The sequence below is a fragment of the Ambystoma mexicanum genome, chromosome 4q, assembly GCF_040938575.1.
Source record: "Ambystoma mexicanum isolate Mex_15411 chromosome 4q, UKY_AmexF1_1, whole genome shotgun sequence".
Taxonomy (NCBI): domain Eukaryota; kingdom Metazoa; phylum Chordata; class Amphibia; order Caudata; family Ambystomatidae; genus Ambystoma; species Ambystoma mexicanum.
In genome coordinates, this window is record NC_090928.1 from 14,914,830 (window position 1) to 14,935,788 (window position 20,959).

Genomic DNA, 20,959 nt, shown 5'->3' on the forward strand with positions numbered 1-20,959 from the left:
CGCCCAGGCCAGCTGTGGAAAGATTGTGCTTATTCTTGTTAGACAGCCTTGCTCTGCCACTGCAGGGCAGGAGCCTGAATGGCTGAACCTCTCCTTTCAATCCTTTATAAGACTTGGTTTCACTTCTCTTAAGCAGGGTAGCCACATAGCAGGTGCTGGCCTGGGAAACCGGAATCTAAGGACACATCCACCCACTAAAGGACTAGCCTCACACCAGGGTGCCCCATACCAAAACAGCCTTTGATGCTATTGACAAGGTAAGTGCAGAGTTAGTGTCGACTGAGCTCAGCATAGTTGGAGGATTCCACCATCTTGTTTCTTTCTCTATCTCTATTGCCTTCCTGTCTCTTCCACTTCCTTTAGCATAAAGCACTTTTGGTATGATGTCAGAAGGCAAATACCACTTGCTTCAAGGCCATGTATTGAGTGCCTTAAAGAACTTTAAAGGGACTGTGAAAACTGGTTAAGCAGTGTTTGCCTGGGTGGTATTTTAACTTCTAATCATGTGTAATTGTCATTCATGTATTGAATTCAGTGCAAATCAATCAGGCTTCATTTATGAATGAAAGCAGTTGACAAGGTCCAAGAACCTTATAAACAAGCATTGGCAAAGGCAACAATATTTAACTGTTACTGCCACAATGGTACTTGTTGACCATAAAATGGTAATAGTTTCAAAATGGTTTGAGCACCTGGGCATATGATACCAGTGCCTGGCAAATATCTATCTGACACTTATACAAAAGCCAAAACTGTTGACTTTGCCGATGCTTGTTTTTTATCAAGACTTCAGAGTAGATACACACATACCGCTTATAAATCGAGTGGCTGAAGGTTGATACATTTTTATTACACCAGTAATGCCTCTATAACTTTAATAAAGCCATTAACTCTCTGAAGACTGCTCTGAAATAACACTGGAAGGCACTTACAGCAGAAGCGTTGACGGTATGGTACTGCTTGATAAATCGATCTCAAAGAGATCGCAGTAGGATGTGTTTTGGGGAGGGACATGTAGAGGTGTAAATAGCCAAAACTAAAAAGGACTTGAGCCACCATAAACAGTTCCAGTTATTTTCTCATAAGCTCCATTCGAAATATTCTCGCTGGTAAAAATTGATCTAAATTCATTTTTCTATGAAAGCAACCTTCAGGTGAACGATTTCTGACAATAATGAAAGCATGTTCTCAGATTCGAATAAAAAAACTGCGTGTTTTACGTGGCACGCCAGCGGTGATTCATATGGTGCACAGTGCTATAAGTGTTTCGAAAGTTTGAGCAAATCTTTTTCCACATGCGTTCTATCTTTGCAAATCTTTATTGGCTTTTCCGCTGGCATTTGCTTTCTCACATTCAGCTCTGTAATGGGCGCCAAAACATTTACAACAGTGTTTTTTTTGTATGACGTGGCCTGACAGAATTGACCACTAAAAAAAAGTGGGAGGGAGTACATGATAAATAGGAGACTCCCTACATCAAGCAGCTAATGCAAGTAGCTTTGCTCAACGTGAGAGTGCAGTGGGGCTTTCTCACAGCTGAAAGACTGAAGGGAATGTCTGATTACCCTGCCGGACTATACAGAAAATAATATACCAAGCATACGGCACTTGTTTGGCCGTTGAATAATAATGTTCGAACGTTTGTGACTGGAATGGACTGACGAAGATAGTTGGTCGTCCACGGTGATGTTTGAAGGGATCAAATCCGTTTACAGGTAAGCCTGCCGTACCGTATGCAGCACTTTTGTCTGTTTCGTGTATAGTTGTACATGTATAATATTGCATATGTGTCATTGACATGCTAACAATGTAGCAGAGCATTTAAGGATACACGCTACACACATTTTCACTTATGTAAACATAGAACATTAAAAAAAATGCATCTGACAGATCGAGTGATAGTTATTACAAGGGTGCTCGTGCTTGTGTATTTCAGTGACTGCTCGGCGATCAGTAGACATTACAGAAATGTCCCAACTTTTGCAGATACTTCACACGTTGCATCTTGATTCGAAAAGTATTTCAAGAAAACATTATGTTGTGATATTGGTCTTCCGAAATTTCCCTTAGTTCAAGAACACACTAACAAGGAAATCTGTTTTTAAAGGGGCAACAATTAACCAAAACAACATGCTAATGAAAAGTTAGAAACATATTTTGAGCAACAATTATAAACATGTCAATTCTATAGCAATATTTCTGTTGAAGACCAACCTCAAGATTTATATAGTGACAAGTTAATAATGAGTTTTCCAACTCGTACAAATGGAATCGTCTAGAAACGTGTCTGTGTGTGCTTGTATAATCATGTACTCTATAATGCCACCGAGGGGATCAGGTGACACTATAAACTATGTCAACGAAAGCAAAGTAGTTTGTAAATATCGCGTGAAACCAGAGATTTTACCATGGATCGTAACACCCATGCTGACCATTATATATATATATATATATATATATATATATATATATATATATATATATATATGTTTTATACGAGATGTTAAATCTTACACCGTCTTTGTATGGACCGACATTCTGCAGATTTTCAAGATTTTATTTTTTAGAAGTATTTGGTTTTCACAGCTGTTCGCTGAGTGTGCGGCTAATGGCGGGCATGTTTATACTTGCTAGCTTGTGAACATGTTCTCTGATGGTAGACAGCTGATTAAACAAAGGAGAGTGATCACATTGCTTCACAGACGCGCCCTGCAATTTCGACACGGACTGCAGCTATATGCGCACAGAGCTCATTCTAATCATATTACAGGTTTTTTCTTATTTAGAGTGCTTATCAAGCTGAGAAAAAAACGGGGCCAATTCAGAAACATTTGCGAACACAAGAAATGCAATGCACGTTTCCCTTGGCCCTGTATGCCTACATATTTACCTCCCCCTGTCCCTACCCGACTTGGGCAGTTATGAGACAGTTAGTAACTTTGGAGGCCTTTTCTCTAGCACGCCCTCTTCATGCCGCTGATTAATAACAGTGAGTATGCACGTGCACAGCAAGTGAACAAAACAGTTTTGTGAATTTTCCCCAATGTTACCGGTTTGATATTTTATATAGCGGGATCCTGCCGTGGCTGTGAGTGCCCACTAGGTATAAAACGTATGATATGTACTTCATTAAAACATATTTGAAAGGAGGTTATGGTTAGGCTTTCCCTAAGAAAACATTGAAATTCAGTGAAAAATATTTGTCAAAGGAACAAACCCCCACTAACTCCTCAGTTATAGCTCCTAATGTAGCCATTACATGGCCACCAACATCTTTAAAGAACCCTAATTTAACCACAGCAGTGGCCTACTCATGACGTATCTTGTATTTGCCACGGGAAATTGTATCTTTATAATAATATTTACAGGTGCCCACTGGGCCTGCTTTCAACCGTGTTCCTCAATTTTATGACAGATATCATCGGTAGCTTGCAATATAGTCATTAAGTTCCGTAGTGGGTAGATTATCCCATAACTGAAAGCTGTTCCATATGGTAGTGTTATTTTATGCACAAGATCAAAGGATCGTGCATATTTCGAAGTAAGTGTCAACATCTGTTGTTGTCCCAGATTAAATGTTTTCTATCGGGTCTTCTTAAAATCTTCCATGATGTCTCACCATGCATGCACATTCTTGGAAATATGTTCACATATGTTACATTGCACTGAACCATTTTCTTTATTTGATACTTTATTTTGATCACTTGGCAAAGTGTACATGGCATTAAAATTATTCCAAATGTAATCACAAGGTAGACAGTAAGTATTCAATGTAAACATGATATCACAATATGCAATAAGGCATGAGTATCAGATACAAAACATGACTCAAAACTAGCTGCGCTATTGGTTGCTTTTATAAGCCAAAACATAAGTCTGATCATGTGTCCACATGTATTTGGCGTGATTGACGGCAGGCAGTAGAGCCATATTTATACAACTCATTAGTATAAATCCAAGTCAAATCATTTAGCCGGCTTTCCAAAATAGCAGGAGGAATCCGCTGTTCCCAGAGAACGAAGAACGAAGCCTCTCTTAGCAAGCAGAGGCCACGATGTAGAAATTGAGACATTGCTTTGGGTATTTTAGTGTTCCACCGAAGAAGCATTATGAACGATTCCAGTCATAAGTCTGAACAGGATAACACGGATCCTGTGTATATTGCCAGCTTGCCTCATTTCTTACAACTGATGTCCACTTCCTAATTTGCCCATTTGTCACTTAGAGTCGGATGACTTGCTATTTAGCAACCATTTTATAAAACGTAGAAATCAAGAGGATGCCTGTGTTTTAGGAAGTCTGCTAGAGGTTCGGGCATGGTACTTCGTTGCAAAACCACTGCCACCAGCCATTTCGAGAGGGAAGTGTAGCATTTGAATGCTACATGAGTTTCTAGACATAGGGGATACTAAGTAACTCCTCCAGCACTCTATTGTAAGATAGTGTGTGCTGGGTCTAGGAATTTGGAAAGACTAGTAAAATCAATTTCACTTTACTTTCTCTGGGAAACAGTAGTTTATCCCAGAGAAGGTATTTAAACATTGGGACAGCCAAAAAGGCTTCCCTATGTCACTGCACTGAGGGTGCTGTGTGACACACATGAAAAGATGATGCCTATGGAGTTTTCTAAAACTCCACAATCAAAGAACACAAGAGTAAAACACACATAAAAATACATGAGAGAGTGGGTAAAAAGGATCACACTCTCCCCAGGTAAAAAAAATCAAGTCCTCAAAATCCAGCAAAGTTGCTGGCGGTCTCTAAGGTGGAGAGAATTAGCACATTTATGAGAATTCTCCCTAACACTCTGCAAAAGTACAGAATGCACCGCTCTTTGAATTAGGCCCAGTGGAACATGTTTATTAGCAGTGCAAAGTCACTTTGCTCCACTCTAAACACTCCATGAATTAGGCCCTAAGATCTTTAGGCATATTGCAGTGAATGCCACATTCTGTAGATATGGCGATTCCAGAGACGTAAACTTTAAACGCATACCACAGTGTGCCCACCTCGCCACTGACCCGACATTTAGATCGAAGAACATTTGGATATGTTCCTAAAATTTGGACTGGAGCACTGGATCTAAATAGTGAATCAGGCCAAAACTTCCATTGCATTCTTCCAATGAGACCAGACCCTCGACCTAGGTCCAACACGATAGGGAAGTGATCTGAGAATTTGCCAGAAAGAATATTGCATGATTGTACTAAGCCCACAAGGGGTTGGGATACAGGGAGGAATGCCATGGACTGACATATAAAAAGTGTACACTGTTGTCAGGATGTGAGGAACCCAAAGCAGTGACCCATTTTCTGTCAGCAATGCCATCTAAAACCACCTGGGCGAATTTGGTTAAGTTTTTATGTGCCAATCCCATACAGTACACAGAGCCATTCAACATTCAATATCGTACTTAGATCCCCACCCCATATTACATGCGCTGAAGCCTTTTTATATCTCAAAGTGAAATTGCATGCATGTAAAAGCCGGGGTCACACATGTTTATACTTAGGAGATGAAGACCCCAGCACATACAATGCAGTATGGTGAATCACCCCAATGGGTCAACAACTGAGTAAAAAAGTTTGAATGGCAGTCTAATACCTATATTTTCTCAATTATTTTGCAAAGGACTCATGAACCCATCTAGTACCATGCGTTTCCTAGAGTAAGGAAATGTGTACTTCATGTCGCTCAATATATAAAAGGATCTTAAGTGCTTTAATTGGGTTGTTCAAACCACTCTGATTCCAACTAATGAAGATTAGATTGCATCCCATAGTGTCAACCTATGACTATTATGCATGCAGGCCTGTTTACTGAGATATAATCGGCTCCTACTGATTATATGTTGACAATGTATTTGAGGCATGCTAGTATCTTGCCAAGTGGATATTAAAGTATGCACCACTCCAAACCTACCCCCTCTCCCTGCGCAACCTGAAATATTATAGTGTAACCATTAAACACAGGAAAACAAAACATCAAAACATTGTGTGCTTGCACAAGTGGAGAGTGTCATTGAAGCTAACTTCTGCACCATATTTAAACATATGTTGCCTGGGTGAAACTAGCTAGGATAATGCAGCCACTAAGCAAACATAAAATACATCTCTGCACTCATTTAGTATAGTTGAGTAGAAAATAAACTGCGCTTGGTTGCCTGATTTGCAGAATACAAAAACTGTTGACATGATAATGAAACAAACATGACAAAATAAAGAGGTGGTAATTAATATATCTCATGGCACAGGTATATTAAGCTTTAGAATCAACATTGCTTCCTCTGGAGCTTTGAAAACATATGTTTTGTCTTTAAACTGACAATGAAGTTCTGTTGGAAATAGTATTGACTATTTGATGACCCTTTCGTGTAGTAGATCCTTAATCCTCAGGACGTTCTTCTCTTTGTTCTGTACAGAAGTTGAGAAGTATGGGTATACAAACACTTTGCTGTATTTTTGGTGGACCACCCTTGTATATTTTAAGAGTACATCCCAGCCTCTGCAATTTAGGATATAGCCAATCATTGGCCAATGATGTGTCTCACATCTTGGTTTGAATTTCAAAGAGCGGTGGGCATACTCAACCAACAAGTACACAGCGAGAGGGAGGGGATTTTCAAGCAAGTTTCCGAGCAGGCTCTCCACAAATTTCTCCATGTTGTTCAGTGGCGTATTTTCCAGGATCCCAACTGTAGGTATGTTGCGATGAGAATGACATTCCAAGTCCTCATATTATGCCTTTACTATTTTGAGTTTTTTTATCCGTGTACCCAGAAGTAGAGCGAATTTCGATGAAGCCACCTTCAGCTTGAATAATTGTGTTCTCCGCTTCCGTTTTTTGATTGCTTTTCTTGTCGAACTTTGAGCTCAAAGCATTTAAGTTACTGGTGATGTCATTGACCATAGAGTTGATGGAGGATGAATCCCTCCTGCGTGTTCTGGTAGAGCTACTGCATATCTGGGACTCACACCCCTGCGGAGGGTAGGTTCAGTACTGCAGGCTCGGGATGAGCATCAGAGCGCAGCGTTTTAGCCATGGATTTGATGAAAGCGCCCAAGCTTCCTAGTCACTTACCAGCACCCCGGGCCATTCTGTACTGCTCAAATAGTGCTCTCAGCAGAGTAAGAGCAAAGCCAAGTAGTAGTAAAAAGTCACAGGTTGTTTGTAAGTATGGCACATTAGATCAATATTTATTATGCATCCAAATGCATTGAGATAGTTAAGCATAGCTCTGTAGAGAACATGTGAAGCTTTCTTTGACTCAGGCAGAAAGAAGCCAATACATTTTCCCCTGCTGCTATGCAAAGCTGGGAGCAAGGTGCATGGAATGAATGCAGTTTAATTGGCACGACCAGCAGAACTCATGGCTATTCTTTTCGAGCACATTTCTGTTCATCATGACACATTATCAGCATCACAGTGCACTTCTAATTGCGAGTGCACCGGGACCCAGAGGCATAATGTCGTGAGAGCTTCCCCACAGTGAACCAGCCCCCTGTGCACCTCCACCAGTTTCACCAAACTTGAGGGCCGGAGGCACCACGCTGTCTGGGGGACCGAACCTATGTCCACTAAAAAGAGCAGGAGAACCAATTGTGGGGTGCATTTAAAGGCCACAAACAGAAGTCCCTTTAACATGAATAGCAAGATTTTAAATACTGAAACAAAAACGACCTGGCCTTTGTTGTTGTTTTTCAAGTAAATTAAAGAGCCATGTTGAATGGGGCCTACCTGTCATTACCAATGGACAAGCAGCATTCTAATTTACAAAAGAAGGAGGAATCAAAGATCCCTGTTACATTGAAAACAAGAAGTTTACACATTGAAAACAAAAACGGCCTGCACAGGTGTGTGCAAATAAAAACATTTAAAAATAGTAAAAGTGAAAAAATATCAATGCTCACAGAAAAATTTCACAGACATGAGAATTGACATATGTTAATCCAGACCCCTAAACCAATCCTGCCTTGGAGGCTGGATTTGGGAGGAGAGAGAAGGGTAACTGTCCAATCCTAGTGGCACGGATTATTGCAGGGTACTTCCCCAAGATTGTAAAATTGGTGGTGTCATTGCTGCTATATGTTGAGGGTGGCTTCTCAATAAACTGTTACAAATTGGGGGCTCGTCCGAGATTTAGCTTATCTTCCTATTCCTGACACATGACAAGTCCATTGTGACAGTCTATTCATTTTGATGCAATTGCATTAAGGTGAACTGAAAGTCATCTTTGTTTTGTTCAAGTGCCGCTAGGACTTGACTCCTGAGTTCCAGGGAGGCTTGTAGGTAAAACATTAAGAGTGTGTAAGAATTTATTTGAGTGAGGAAATGAAGCAGGAACAGGGTGATTACCTGTAAACTACCCTTCTGGTCCATCTTGGGCCCTAGAGTCTGGCTATGTCACTTTAATCCCTGTTGCACGTCAAGAACAAATTTGTTACAAGAACTTTGTGGTTGTTATTGTGTTTTTACCCAGAGTGCTGCATCTTGCTATCTTGCATATTCTGTGTTCTTTGAACGGGGCTAAAGGTTGCATAGTGTTTCTATTTAGTTATTGTTGCATATATTGTGGTTAATTAAAGTACATATATTTTTATAAACCTTTGATTGGATATTCCTTTATTTCGGACTGGTATACTTCACTGTTTGGATTGTACGGTTTCACATTCACACCCCTCATGCGAGTATAACCTTCCCTTGTCCCATGACACCGCAAAAGGCAAAGGAGCTATATCCCTTAACAGTGTCTGTTTTACCTTTAGGAGTGCATTGGCTCTTGGTTTGTAGAAGTGTTAGGGCTGAGTGGGTACTTTAGCCTCTCTGTATGCTTCTACTCCTGCAGGGTAGAAGTCAATTCATCACAATGATGATCGTACAAGTATAACCTTCATTGGCAAAGTGGTCACAGAGGCTGTCCACTTTGCCTAATTCACCAGCTCACTCAAAAAGAACATATTTGTGTTCTGTTTAAACATTTTCTCTGCAACTAATGCTGTCATTGGTTATCATCGGTAATATTAAAAGATAGCTGAGTATCATAGGAGTTTTAGGCATGTTGTATGACCTGACAATGAGAGTGGGTGGTGTCATTTTATACAGAGTTGTTAAGACACAAGAGAAGAGAGGACAACAGAAAGGATCCATCATTTTTTTAAAATGGTACCAGTGTATTGATCCAGATAAAAGAATGTCGGTACTCACAGTCATCAGTGGATCAGCTGCAGAGAGTTGAGATGTGCCAGTAATGGTAGATTTTGAGAGCTCATCCAGCTGAGAGAAAGAACACTTGATGGATGTCTGATCATGATATTTTGCACAAAAATGTGAAGATCACATGAGAACCTGGGACCTTGAACACAAAGGAGAGCAAATGATAAAATAACTCAGAGGAAAGGAATATAGGATTGTAGACTTGTAAGATGTTTATGACACAAGTCATAGTAGGGTCTGAGAAAAAGGGGAGCCATAGAAAATTGAATAAAACTTAATTTGAAGTACAAAGGAGTTCTCTATGTTGCCTAATTCAATTCAATGACAAATGCAGCATTTTATTCATCGATATAGGGTGTGAGCAAGTAGAAAAGCATGCTTTGTATTTTTTGCTGAGGGGAGATATTACAATTTACTGATAAAAGCCCAGTATTGTGCGGGGAAAGTTATGCTTGAAACTCAGGACTTAATCATCCAGTTGAATATCCAGTTATAAGCAGCTGAATCATTGGTCACACTACTAAGACTAGTCATGTCCACCTGTCATTTCTGGAAGACACAAGGGTTTCTGGAGATTGAGCATTTCCCATTGGCTGTCTATCTCACAGAAAGGATTGCTGTTTGAAATTATATGACCAGTTTCCCTATGGTGGTGTAAGGGTCTAGGGAACAATCAGCTCCCCTACAAAAAAGTATGTATCATTTCACAAAAACTCTAATCTATAAAAAATAAATAGAACTAAACTGAATAAATAATTTCTGAAACTGAGGATCCTGCCTTTGAAGGAGTGGAGGTGATTGAGATAGAATGCAGATGTGACCAGACCTCCACAGAGACAATGCTCCAATTCCTTTAACTATGCCCTTATGCAATATTACAAAGAAATAGATGGACTAGTCCCCTATTGAAGACCACAGAGACAAGAGGTAAGACAGTAGTTTTGCTGTGGGCCCTCTGTACCGATTCTAAATTGGTCACATGTGGCACACAAAGAACACCTACAAATATCTACTTCACACCACGTGGACTTCCCAGACTGTGAAGAACTCCTGATTCACTTTACACTCAACCACCAAACCAGCCCTTCCTTCCTACTTATTCACAGACCATGATCATGTAACCCATCCTTTGCTGAATAATGTGCGGATGTATTTGCTAACCTAGTGGTAAAACACAAACATCTAACAGCCCTCAGAAGCATCCAACTTTGGATTGAGGAGCGAACAGAATCAGCACCCAAAATCCTGGGCTCTGACATGGCCAGCTTTCACCACCAATAAATGTTCAAAGGAGGGACACGCAACACCCACAACATACTATTTTGTGAAGCAAGCCTAACAATCATCTCCCCACCCATTCAGGTATTCTGGAGTGATCATCTAATTAATCATTTTACTACCAATACACCAAAGGGTCAGTTCCCACCTCCCAAAGGACATAAAACTACACCAAGAGAAGCTGGAAAACTCTAAACCTGGAGAAACTTGCACATCTTTCAGAAGAGACCAAGCCCAACCCTTACGATCCAGAACTCTTACTGCTCAAAGAAATGTTAAATAAACTAGAAACCTGGATAAACAAAGCAATACACACCCTCCCGCTACTAAAGGGCACCCTCTTAGAAAAAAAGTCAGCAGCAAGAGGGTTCACATCCCACACCTACAAGCCCTAAAAAAAGAAATTGAATACTTGAAAAAGAATTGAGGAAACTCTACAATCCACAATACAAGATCAACTATCCAAAACATTTCCACTGCTACAAAACATAAATCATTAAAGCGAAGAAACATTACTATGCTGAACAAATCATTAACGCACCCCATCCAGAAAAATAACTTTACCAAATCATTGATGAGATGAAAAACCCCACTTCCTGCAGCAAAGTACCTTCACTTACCCAAAAACTATGTGATGATATCACCAACCATTTCAGTAGTAAAGTAGTAAATATACAGAAATCCATCAATGCAGCAGTAAGGAACATAATTGGAAGAAACAATCAAACTGCCTTCAACCAATGACATTCAGCCTAAAACCTCACTGATGAACAGCTTTAAATCACTAACCAAACCCAATTTTGAAAAGTTGGTGAAACTTAGCATTGACCCCTGCCCGCCGAACATCTACAAACAAATCCTAAACATGGAGATACCAGTATTCTACTTTTGCAAATTAATTAACTGCTTGCTTGAAACACAAATTGTACCAAATATTTTCAGACCGCATACGTCAAACCACTTCTAAAAAACACCACTGGAAACCCAGAAGACACTTCCAACTTTTGTCGTATCTCAAACATGCCATACCCAGACAAAATGCTTGAGCTATCTATACAGCCAAATCCTGCAGCATGTAGAGTGTAATAACTTGCTAGATTGCTCGAAGAGGCTTGAAGAAACCGGACTCAATAACACAACTCTACAATGGATGAGAGTGTTCCTAAAGGACAGAACAGAAATCTCCTGGCTCCTCCCTTCCACTTCATAACTGCGACCCATTACTTGTGGAGTCCAACAGGTATCAAGCCTCTTGTCACTCCTCTTCAACATCTATAGGTAAGCTATCCCACCACTAAGAACACCTTACCTCTTACAGGATCCTTGATTAATGCAAGATCCATGGTAGCCCATGCAACTGAGATCGCTGACATACTAAACACTAGTAGCATTGACCTCCTTGCCGTAACAGAAACATGGCTCCACGAGGCAGCAGGACCCTCCCTGATGCTAGCCATACCTGAGAATTACCAGATCCATAGAGTAGACAGACCTAACGCTAAAGGCGGTGGCTTAGCCATCATTACCAAAACTACTCTGCCCATCAGACTCACCACCTCTCCCCCATGTACTTCCTGTGAAGTACTATCAGCTAAAGTGCAACTTTCCAATAACCGTACGCTATCCATTCACCTGATCTATAGGCCCCCTGGCCCCATGGGAACCTTTGAAGACGATCTCACTACCCTCATAGCAAACAATAACCAAAATCATTCGCAAATGCTGATGCTGGGCGACTTCAACATCGGCTTTAATGAGCCAGACAACAAAAATGCCCTCGCCATAACAGCTATTCTAAATGACCACGGCCTTACACAAAAAGTCCTCTCCCCCACACATACTAAAGGACGGACCCTTGACTGGGTATCTGAACTTAACTGCAACATAGTCATTACTGACATCACCCCTCAACTATGGACCGACCACCACCTAATAAACTTCACTGCCACACTTGACCTGCTCAGCCCTAAAATTATCAAAATGATACCACCACTTCCCACTAGAAGTAAAAAAGACATTACCACAGAAAAACTTATCCCCCTTCTCCTCCCCACTATCAATGGCCTGAAAGACAACACTGACCCAGACACCTTAGTAGACACCTTTAATAAAGCCATGTCTCATGCTCTAGACACGATTGCACCCCCAAAACTACGTAAAGCTAAACAAGAAGCCCACCTTAATGCTTGGTTCACCCCCCAGCTTAAAGACCTGAGAAATCAGAAACGAAAACTCCAAACTATCTGGCGTAACTCGCCCACCGACGACAACAAGGCTAACTTAACCCAATTTACTAAACTTTACAAGTCTGAAATTATCAACACTAAAAAAAATGTATTCAATAACAGAATTACCAATGCCAAATCTAATACTAAGGAACTCTTTGCCATCCTCAGGGAAATGGAATCTCCCATCCAACCTACTGATACAATTCCCAAAGACAAGATATGGTGCACGAATATCCAGAATGCCCTATCAAATAAAATTGCCACCCTCCAACTTAAAATAACTAATAAAAAGGACACCCTCTCTCCCACTGTTCAACAAGTACCACTAGTGACTGAACCCAATACTATCCCCCCTTTTAGCTTTAAACCTATCTCTATCATCGACACTGAGAAGGTTATACTCTCTCTGAAGCCTTCCAACTGCAAGGGTGACAGTTGCCCTGCCCAAATAATAAAGGACGCAGCTAGAGATTTAGCCCCATTTATCTCGAAGCTCATTAACTCCTCCTTCAAATCCAACACAGTGCCAGCCAACCTAAAAGAATCGTGGGTCCTCCCCCTTCTTAAAAAACAAACCCTTGACCCTTCCATCCCGACTAACTATAGGCCTATCACCACTGTACCCTTTCTACTAAAAATCATCGATAGAGTGGCCTATCTCCAAATTCAAGATTACTTAGAATTCAACCATCTACTTGGCTCACGCCAATCGGGCTTCCGCCCCCTCCATGGCACCGAAACAGCCTTAATAGATCTTAAAACTAAAATGGATGAATTTAAGGATAGTGGTAAAACAGCGCTGCTGCTCCTACTGGACCTGTCAGCAGCTTTTGATCTGGTGGATCATGCAGTCTTATGCAACCACCTCAAGCTCGCTGCCAACTTCACAGGAGAAGCTATAGCATGGGTACAATCCTTTCTAGCCAACCGCACCATGAGAGTGTTTTCCACATCCACCTGTGCCGACCCCATCCAAATTACATGTGGAGTCCCTCAGGGCTCCTGTGTCTCACCCACCATGTACAATATCTTCACCAAGCCACTGTTTGACAAGTTGGACAGACTGGGTGTCACCTATACAAATTACGCAGATGACACCCAGATCCTCATACCCCTTTCGGGCAACTATGGAGCGGACCTGGCTTTGGTGAATAAAATCTACATCCTCATTCAGGCATGGATGGCCACCCATGGCCTCTGCCTGAACGACGATAAAACTGAAATATTGCTCCTCGGCTCAGACCATAACCTTTCTAAACTCACCCCGGACTATGCCTCATTCAACATCGACAATAATACTATTAAGGTTATGCGCGAGGTTAAAACTCTAGGTTTTTACCTCGATTCAGCTCTCTCCCTCAAAAAGCAAGTGAACTCCCTAGCCTCCACAACCACTTACACGTGTAAACTTATCCGTGCTGCCAGACCCTTCCTGTCAAGTGCCAGCTGCCTCACCTTGGCCAATGCTCTTGTCATGTCCAGACTGGACTATTGCAACGCCCTATATTCAGGTGCAAACAAGGCGGTCACAGACAAACTACAAAGATTACAGAATAATGCTCTTAGAGCAGCCCTGAATATCCCACGTAGAGAGCACATTTCCAAACATCGGACCGAGGCACACTGGCTCAAGATCAAGGACAGAATCTTCCTCAAAACCATCTCTCTCACAGCCAAATGCCTTAACAACCAAGCACCCCCATACCTAGCTGAAAGAATCCTATGGAGGTCCTCTAACCGATCGACAAGATCTGCCAACACCTACTTACTTGAAGTCCCTAGATTTAAACTCACCACGGCGGGTGGATCTAGCTTCCCAGTCAGAGCTGCCCAAGCATGGAACACACTCCCACTTGACCTTAGACGCCCCCTACCTTACACTAGATTTAGATCTAATGCCATCAAATGGCTGCACAACAACGATTGCAACACCTGTTAAGACAACATTCCTCTGCGCTTCCTCCTGCTGATCCTACATGTACTGCCTCACCTGTATCACCTGCTGTAAAGTATCACTTGCTGTAAATTACCACTGTTTTTGTAATAGGCTGTGTTCAGGCCTCTGTAACTAAGTTTCGAATCTACTTGTTTTGCTGCGCCCGACTGCCCACGGGCTTGGAGCGCATTAATAAATAAATAAACAAACAAACAAACATAGGACTCCTTTGATGAAGGTCATATTATTTTATGGGCTCACCTGTTACAACAATGAAGTTGACACGCAAATCATGTACAAAATGACAGATGACGGAAACCCCAGCACTACCCTCAGCAGCTACCTCATGTGAATATATGAATGGATAATAGACAACTACCTAAAACCCATAATAATAATTTCACATCATGCCACACCTGAAACAACTCATACATGACCTTGGAAATGGGTACTGAGGAAGGTCAGAAGAAGTTGACAAACCTGTTTTGGCTATTCTTGCAAATCCTTTATTGATCTTATAAGTAAAAAGGCCTTACTATGCAATAAGGTGCGCGTCATCTGTTGTGAAGTCAAAAGTAATCAGTCTGTCCTCTGTCCAAAACTAAGCTGCACTGATCCTACCACTATGACAACACAGCAAAAGCCCAATAGAATGTCTCCCTTCTTTTGGATAGGCTTCCCCATCTTTAGTAGATCATTTTAAGATAGTTTTGTCTATCTCTTGGATTAGCTTATTCAGTTCTTCTAGGGGACTTTTCCATTCGTTGGTTCCCCCTTTCTGCTCTCATTGTAGGCTTCTCCTCCTCTGGTTTCTTGGCTTTGGAATCTCACATTCAATGTCTTTCTGAAGTGTCTCTGAAAGTCTCTCTTTCTCCAATGTTTCTAAGGATATTGGATCTCTCTCTACTTGTATCTTATTCTCTATATGCCCATGGTTTGTTAGCTCCTTATGAATAATATATTTGATATCAAGATCCTCCTTTTCTGGTTGATTGATTTTCTCTTTTGGGCAAGTATAGTAGATCCAATAGTTATGGCTGTTCTCTAAAACAGGTAGGTTGAGCCCCTGAAGGATTCTTGCTCCTCTTACTATCTGGCAATTCCCTGGGTGGGATGAGTTGGCAGAGTCCCCAAATGTTTCTCACTTTTCTTAATATCTAGTCATTCACAGGGGTGAGTAGGCTGACACCCTGAATGTTTCTCACTATTCTTCATATCTGGACATTCATTGGGACAAGTAGGCTGAGTCCATGAATGTTTCTCACTCTTCTTAATATCTGGTCATTCACTGGGACCAGTAGGCTGAGTCCCTGAATGTTTCTTATCCTTCTAAATTTCTGAACATTTACTGGGATGAATAGGCTAAGTCCCTGAATGTTTCTCACTCTTCTTAATTTCTGGCAACTCACTGAGACGAGTATGCTGATGGTAATCTTTATTCCTGTGTTCCCTCCCAGGTCTGCGGTCGTCCCCATTACGTAGCTTCCCATGGGTGGGCATCACCGGGCCTGCTTGCACTAGAGGGACTTCACTTGCAGTCCGGAAGGCTTTGCATTTCACTCCGACTCTCTCTGCTTCTTGTCCGTGTCTCCCCAGGGCCAGCGTAATAGCAGCCTCTGTGTTGTTGACAGACTGAAAAGTCCACCTTTCACTGGTCACACTACCACTCATGACTGGCTCTCTCTCTTGGGGTTTTCTTCCCCGGTTCTACCAACCTCTTGCTCCGTCGGTGCTTCTCGCACACAGCACCTTGTTGCTTCTTCCCGATGTAAGATCTCCCAGTGTCGGTCAGCTCCACAACTCTGCTGATTTGAAACTTTCAGGTTTCACTTTTCTCTGACAGTAGTCCTTCTTACCTTTTTAAGATACATTGATGGGTTCTCCCCAGCAGAAGATTATAGTCTATTTTCTCTTACAGTTGAGCACTCTCCATTACTCGCTCATTCTTCCTCATCACAGTATTGCTGGTTTCCAACCACAGAGTGATAGATATTACTCCCTCACCCTTCTTCTTCTTCACGTTAGTTTTACCATATATTTCTTTAGGTTGGATCTTGGGTCTTATGGCATAATAACAGACAGTAGCTTGGTTTGATGGATTTTTCTGAAGCTGTGATGTTACTGTTGTTCCAAAAGAAATGTTTTAAGGAGCCCTTTTGTGGAATGGGAGCCCTTGTCCACAAGAGGGGAGTCTCTCCCTGTGCGGTCCTGCCTGCCTCTACCCCTAGGGGAATTATGGCTCACCTCTCTAGCCTCACAAGGAAATGATCCCCACTGCGGAGAAGTGACTGAATCCGCCGATTCATCACTGTACTGTCCTAACCATCTAGGTATATTGATGGACATGAGACCCACACTCGAACCTCAAGTCAACGCAATCATCAAAAGTTCTTCTACTATCTTTGTTCTATCTGGCCGATTATGCCCCACCTCTCTCAGAGAGGGCTGGCCATCATCTCCATGGTTCTTTCAGGAATCAACTACACAAATAGCATTTAACTAGGTATGCTGGATTACCTCACAAAGATACTTCCAGGGATCCAAAACACAGAAGCCAGACTCCTACTCATATTCAACAGGAGGGAATAAATAACAATGGCTCTCCGAGCACTTCACTGGCTGCCAATCAAAAAAAGCACTGGTAATGCCAATAGTTTTGATGATTGTAGTTGTTTATTCATTTTACATTTAGCATGGAGTAAGGAATGAGGAATGACAGCACAGGGAGGATGAAAGGACAGCATGGGGAATGAAGGGCAGCACCAGGAGGTGAGCAAAGCACTGTGGGGGGAGAAATAAGAAATACATGGCAGTACGATGGAGAATAAAAAAGGCTAGGCTAGCAACAGTGCACATGAGCTTTGTACAACATTTGAAGGAAGGAGTGAGAGTGCACATGGTGGGGGGAGGAATTAAATGGCAAAGGGAAGTGGTGCAACAGCATAAAAGGGGCTAATCAAAAGGTGAGCGCAGAACCGCACTAGAGGGGCAAGGAGCAAAATGTGCATGGGGAGGAGCAACAGTGCAAGGGTGGGCGGAGTGGCAGGGCAAGGGGGAAGGAAGAACAGTGCCAGGGGGATAGAAGGACAGCACAAGGAGGAGGAGGGACAGTGGAATGGTGGAAGAGGGAAAGCACAAGGGGGTGAGGAGGGACAGTTTAAGTGAGGGAGAAGGGACAGTGTAAGGGGAGGTAGAAGGAACAGCACAACGGGGGTGGAGGGACAGTACAAGAAGGAAAAGGAGCAATAGCGCAAGGCGGAAAGAGCGACAGCTACAGCTTCAACTTACAGATGTCCTCACAAATTATTTTATTGGAGAGTTGCAGTAGCTCTGAAAACATACAAATGTCCTCATAAGAATAAGGACATCTGTTTATTGTCAGTGGTACTGCACCTCTCTAAAAAAAGAATAGGTTGCATAGTAACAGTTAGACCCGCAAGGATAATGCAGCAATGAATGTACAGTGACTCTGCAGCCCAGTGTGGTGGTGGTGTTGGACCAGTGGTGCTGCTGAGACCATGAGTGGTGGTGGCACTGCCTGTTAAGGCCCTTGGTTATGTTTTGTATGCTCTCTCATCAATGGCTTGAGTGGTACTGGTGATGTTGAACCTGGAGCATGTGCTGCCGCTGAGGCCCAGGTGATGGTGGTGGTGGTGGGGCTAGTGTTGCTGATAAAACCATGGGTGGTGGTGCTGTATGTTAGGCCCTAGGTGATGTTGGCCGCACTCCTAGAAAGGCCTCTGAGGGGTTAGGGTTTTGGTCATGTGGTTGGTGCTGCAGCTGAGGCCCTAGGTGGTAGTAGTGATTATGGTGTTAGTGAGGCTAAAACTGGTGGCATGCATGGCAGTGTTGGTGGGAGTGACACTTCCTCTGGCAGCATGATTGGTGATGGTAGTACTACACCTGGAAGCAACAGTGATGTTATTAGTATGTCCAACTGCAGCTGAGGGCACGTTTGGCGACGGTGGAATAGACAATAAAGGCATGATTGGTGCATGTGGTGCTGCCTGTAAGGCCCTGTGTGGTGGTGATGGGCATGCAGGCATTAGCTGGTGATGTTGGTTAAACGGGTCATGGTTGGGTATTGTGGTGTTGGTGACAGTGGGTCTAGTGCTGCCACTGAGGTCCTTGGTGGTTCTGGGGGTGGCGCTGCCTCTACTTCCCAGAGCAGTGGTGTTGGTGCACCAGCAGTGGAGTAACTTTGCTGAAAATGTTGGGGGGACATGACATCTGAAGAAAAGGTGCCCCAGCCAAATGAATGGGGACAAAATTGAGTGGCATGAAAGTTGGGGGGACAAACTCCCCTGTCCCCTCCTAAAATTACGCCCATGTGCACCAGTAGTGCTGCTCATGGCTGGTCGTGGCACTGCCTTTTAGGCCCTGGGTTATGTTGTTGGTTGCAGTCCCAGTAATGTATGTGAAGGTGGCGTTGGTAAAGGGGCTGAGGCATCCTCTACAGAAAGCACTGTTGGTATTGCCAGTGCTGCTGCTGAGGGCATGGTTGGTGATGTTGGCATGACCACTGAGGGCATGATTGATATATTTGGTGGTGCCTGCTAGGCCCTGTGTGGTAGTGTGTTGTTTGCACTGGGCCTTTGATGGGGGTGGTGACAGGAGTGGGGTCAGTGCTGCTGCTGAGGTCCTGGATGGTGATGGCACCAATGTCTCTGCAGCTCTGGGTGGTGGTGTTGATGGACCAGCGCTGGCACTGTAGCCAATGATGCAAAGCCAGAGGGAGCAAATATGTGACAATATTACATAGCATGTATTAGAGGGTCCTTGTGAGACTGCATGTGATGAGTATTTATGTATCTATTGTGCTTTTATTAGGCGCTTATACAGTAAGTCAATTCTGTTTCAAATAGAAGGTATGTGCAAGGAAGTGAGTGTAAGAGTGAGAGTGTGTACACGAAGAACCGGTGCACATGATGGAAGAGGAATATGATGGTCAAACTATCCACAAGGGGAGATCCAAGATGGCCGCCGAGATAGGGAGACGCACATAGTTCGCTCTCCGCCCGGGCCGCCACTGAATTGATAATAAAGCAGCTCAGAACCGTGGAGAAAGCCACAAAAACCTACCCGATACGTGCAGGGCAGCACTCGGCAGCGGGAGTCGACTTCGCATCGGCGGAGATTACCAGACTAGGCTTACGGAGGCAGAGCGGAGCGGCCGCCCCTCCCCCTCCGGAGCTACTCGCGAGCTCCCGCGGAAGAGGGGAACCACCAGGGAGACACCGGCCGCTGCAGCTACACCCTGTCCTCAGCGCGGCACCACCCGGACAAAGCACATGAGGGAGAGAGAAGGTGCCCACACCCTTGGAGCCCATACGCCCCCCCCACCACCAAAGAGGAGACGAGCGGTGGCGAGGCGCGCATAACAGCAAAACACCGCGCGGCCCGCTCCGAAGAAGCAGAGGCCAGAACACCACGAAACACGACATCGGCCGCCCGGAGGCGCACAAGTTGAGTGCGCCCCCCCCCCCACAACGCTAATAGACACGGGGGGCCATACGCCGGACATCATATAAGCCCAACTCCAGGGCAGAAGAGAGTGGGGGAGGGCCGAAAGGGGAAACAAGGACAAACTAGGCTCGGCCACAGACGAAGCCCTATCGAGAGCACCCGTCTCACGCAGGAAGACCCTCAACCCCACCAACAACCCCACATAACAGGGGGATAGCCAGTGAGGAATACAAGCAAGACACACCTTCCGGGACCTCCCAAAAGCACTCTGTTCTACCCCTTACCCGCAGGAGAAAAGAATTCCCCAAGGAAGGCATGTCGAAAGCAAAGGGGAAGGGGAGTATGGTACTCCCAAACTCGCAGTCCTCTAAACAAGATGCGAACCTGGTCCAAATGTGGTCGGCTGAATCCCAGATCCATACCAGGGGGAGACCCCGGGAAGACTCCCCAGAGGACCGCAACCGCACCAACGCAACCCCATCGCTTCCATCAAGGGAAGACATGCACTCATGGTGGGCGGAACTACAGGAGAGGTTCATGACCACGGTCCAGGACCAGTTCACCTCAATGAGAAACGAAATGAAACAGGTGGTCCAAGAAGTGAAGAGAGACATCGCTCAACTGGAAGAGAGAACCGACACGGTGGAGAAAATCATACAAAACCTAGAAGAAGAGACAACCCAAAACAGTGAGACCCAGGAACACTTAGCACGCCTAACCCACAACCTAGAGATCCAGTGCGAGGACTTAGAAAACCGTTCACGCAGATCTAACATCCGGATCAAGAACATCACGGAGGCAGTACTCGACAAGGACCTCAAGAATGCAGTCCAGGAAG

The 20,959-nt window shown here is 43.6% G+C and overlaps 1 protein-coding gene across 5 annotated transcripts in view; it reads left to right on the forward strand.

The window, feature by feature from the left end:
• The first annotated feature begins 1,466 nt into the window (after positions 1 to 1,466).
• The window catches only part of VIT (vitrin), a 2,362,557-nt gene continuing 2,343,064 nt past the window's right edge, over positions 1,467 to 20,959 (forward strand). For 3 of the 5 annotated variants that reach the window (XM_069607360.1, XM_069607359.1, XM_069607361.1), the window contains exon 1: positions 1,479 to 1,715. The gene's annotated coding sequence lies outside the window, so the exon portion shown is untranslated. Of the gene's footprint in view, positions 1,716 to 20,959 lie in introns of all 5 variants that reach the window. The other 2 variants (XM_069607358.1, XM_069607362.1) reach the window with 2 other exon arrangements.